This window comes from Octodon degus, unplaced genomic scaffold, assembly GCF_000260255.1.
Source record: "Octodon degus isolate 3935 unplaced genomic scaffold, OctDeg1.0 scaffold00018, whole genome shotgun sequence".
Classification (NCBI taxonomy): domain Eukaryota; kingdom Metazoa; phylum Chordata; class Mammalia; order Rodentia; family Octodontidae; genus Octodon; species Octodon degus.
Window position 1 is genome coordinate 15844432 of NW_004524594.1, and position 3273 is coordinate 15847704.

Sequence of the window (3273 nt, forward strand, 5' to 3'; positions counted from 1 at the left end):
AAAAAAAAAGGACCAAGTGTGTAAAAAGCTAGACTAATTAAAGGACTGAAAGAAAAGATCTGTCTTCTTTGAATTAGCAAATTCAAAGAGGACTTAGCAAACATACCTTTGAAAACTAAAAGTAAGATTTTCTAGTTATACAAACTTGAAGTATTTTAATACCTCCTGAAGTAGCCTATAGGCAATAACAAAGAGCATAATTCAAAAGACAAGAGAAGTTGCAGTATGCTCCTGGATGAACAATAAAGAGCTCTCAATATGCATATCCCCCCCCTTTTTTTTTTGTGGAACCAGGGATTGAACTTAGGCCCTTGCGCTCGCCAGAGAAGCACTTATTCCACTGAGCCATTTCCCCAGCCCCCATATCCCCAAATTTAAAAGCAATAATTTATCAAAATTTGTACGCACAAACACAAACCTTAAATTATCCATTTGCAATAGAGAGAAGTACAATTGAAGAATTGAAGATAATAATGTATTATTAGGGCTAGGGGTGTAGCTCAGTTGTAGAGTGTATGTGCGTATATGTGAGGCCTTGGGTTCAAATCCCAGCAACCAGAAAAAAAATTAAAGAAAAGGACAAAAAGCTATAAGCAGATTTTTTATTGGTCTGCACCCCTGTATTATTCGAGTGAACTTTTCCTGGGCACTTATTCCAGAGTTCTTTTTCTTTTTCTGTTTACTTGTTTGTGAGACAGGGTCTCATTGTGTAGTACAGGGTGACCAGGGTATGCCTCTCCTACCTCTGAAATGATAGGCCACTGACCACTCTGCCCAGCGACTCTACTTATTTTTCTTTTCTCTTGTTCTACTTATTTTTCTACTGTTCATTACAATATGGCTGCTTGCTCACTCTGTGTGTGTGTGTGTGTGTGTGTGTGTGTGTGTGTGTAGCTTTGCGCATCCTAAGAAAGTACTCAACCTGTTCTTGCTCACAAGTCTTAAAAAACTCACAGGAAACACTGGACCCCAGCCTCTGTGCCTGCTTGCAGGCGCTTTAATCCACTGAGCTATTTGGCCAGCCTTTTTTTTTTTTTCCATTTTTTTTTTTACTTTTTTCCCATAATTTTATTGATAAACAAATAGCAATGAGACAGTTTCAAATCAAACTGGCAGGACAGTTTCAATAATTAACACATTGCATACATTCCTCCCAGTGGTTAATTACTGTACAAGAAAAATATGGAATGCTTCATGAATTTGCGTGTCATCCTTGCACAGGGGCCATGTTAATCTTCTCTGTATCGTTCCAATTTTAGTATATGTGCTGCCGAATCGAGCACAGAATATAATTTTTTTTTCTTTTTTTTGTGGAACAGGGGATTGAACTCTGGCCCTTGTGCTTGCCAGGGAAGCACTTATTCCACTGAGCCATCTCCCTGGCCCCTATAATTTTTTTTTTTTTTTTTTTGTATTGGGAATTGAACTCACAACCTTGTACTTGCCGGACATGTGCTGTGCCACTGAGCTATATCCCCAGCCCTGTTCTGTTATTATTACTTCTGCCCACATAAACAGATAAGAGGCACTGTTTTGAAAAAACAAACAAACTAACAAACAAACATGGCTTGCATTATTGGTATTTAATTTTAGTTTTATAATTTAATTAAATTCATGTGTGCCTTTTCACAAGTGGCTTGGCCTCAAGTCGAGGCCTTTAGTGAACTTTCTCCTGTCAGCTATGCATTGATTAACAGGACAAAGCAGAGCCAAGGAATGTTGCTGGTTGGGTCTTTTGCTCATTTTTACACTGACTTGTTTTTTTATTTTTCATTTTTTATGTATTTGGTATGGGGTCTACAGGTGATACACAGTGTATCACTATGTAGATTGGACTTGTAGTGATCCTCCTGTTTTCATCCTCCCAAGCGCTGGGATTACAGAGGCCCGTCACCATGCCCAATCTCAAACACCCTCTCAGCATGCCCCGGGGATCGAACCCTGGCTGTTGCACTCTGCCTAAGCAGGCGCTTTAGTCTACTGAGCTATCTGGCTGGCTCTATTGTTGGGTTTTAAGTATTTACTTTTTATGTTTGAAATGCTGGGGGTTGAATCCAGAGCCTTTGCACTAAATTACACTTCCAGATCCTTTAATTAGTTACCTTATTTCTTACTTAATTAATTTTTGTTACTTGAGTCAAACTCAGGACCTTGCATTTGCTGGGCAAGTGCTATGCTGCTGAACTACATCCCTGGCACTATATTTATTTATTTATGCAATACTGAGAATTGGACCCAGGGCTTTGCACTGAATAACATTTCCAGCCCCTTTTACTTTTTTTTTTATTAACTCTGAGACAAGATCTCATAAGTTGCTCAGTTGCCCAGATTGGCCTTAAACTTGCAATTCTCCTGGGTCATATGCCTACATTAATTTTTTTTTTCTTTGCAGTACCGGGGATTGAACTCATAACCCTGCACTTGCCAGGCAAGTGCTTATTCTACTGAGCTATCTCTCTGGCCCTCCTACATTAATTTTTAAAATTTTGAAAGAATCTTGCTAAATTACTCAATTATCCAGGCTAGGCTCTAATTTATTATCCTTCTGCCTCAGCCTCCCAGAGTGCTGAGATTAGAGACATTTGCCATCACATGTGGTTCCTAAGTTGTTTTTTATAAGTCGAATAACAGTCCTTTATCAGGAGTGTTTTTGGCGAATATTTTCTCCCAGTCTGTGGATTGTTTTATAATTTTCTCAATAACAGTAAAAAATTAAGGTGGTCTAAATGCTTAACTAGAAGTACGTGATATTTAATAATGATCAGGGCTGGAGATGTCTCCAGGGGTATAGCAAATAATATTTAATAATAATCAGGGCTAGAGATGTTGCCTAGCATGCACAGGCTCTGGGTTCCTTTCTAAATGCTTCCTCCTACCAAAAAAAAAAAGAAATCAATATGCATTTATTTATGTCTGTATTACTTACTATGTTTCTCTTAAGGTAAAAGTACTATGTTGCTTCTATAATTTAGTATAATATTGCTATTGATTTTTAAATCATGCATCAATATAAATTAGAGGAAGAAACTTAGTTCTTTTTTTAAAAACGTATTTGGTTGTTACAGGGTCTCACTACACAGCCCAGACTTGCGGTGATCCTCCTGCTTTCAGCCTCCCCGGTGCTGGGATTACAGGTGTGAGCCGCCTTGTCTGGACTCTGGCTGGCTCAGTTTGCCCTGGGGGTGGGGCTGGCGTGGCATGTCGTGCCGGGGATCGAACTGTGGTCCCTGTACTTGCTTAAACTTGCATAAGCAGGTGCTTTAGTCCACTGAG

General features: G+C 39.1%; 1 non-coding gene across 1 annotated transcript; it reads right to left on the reverse strand.

The window, feature by feature from the left end:
• Positions 1–1176: 1176 nt before the first annotated feature.
• LOC111815600 lies at positions 1177–1283 on the reverse strand. The gene has a single exon (XR_002820275.1). It is a non-coding gene; the product is annotated as a U6 spliceosomal RNA (small nuclear RNA).
• Between the last annotated feature and the right edge of the window lie 1990 nt (positions 1284–3273).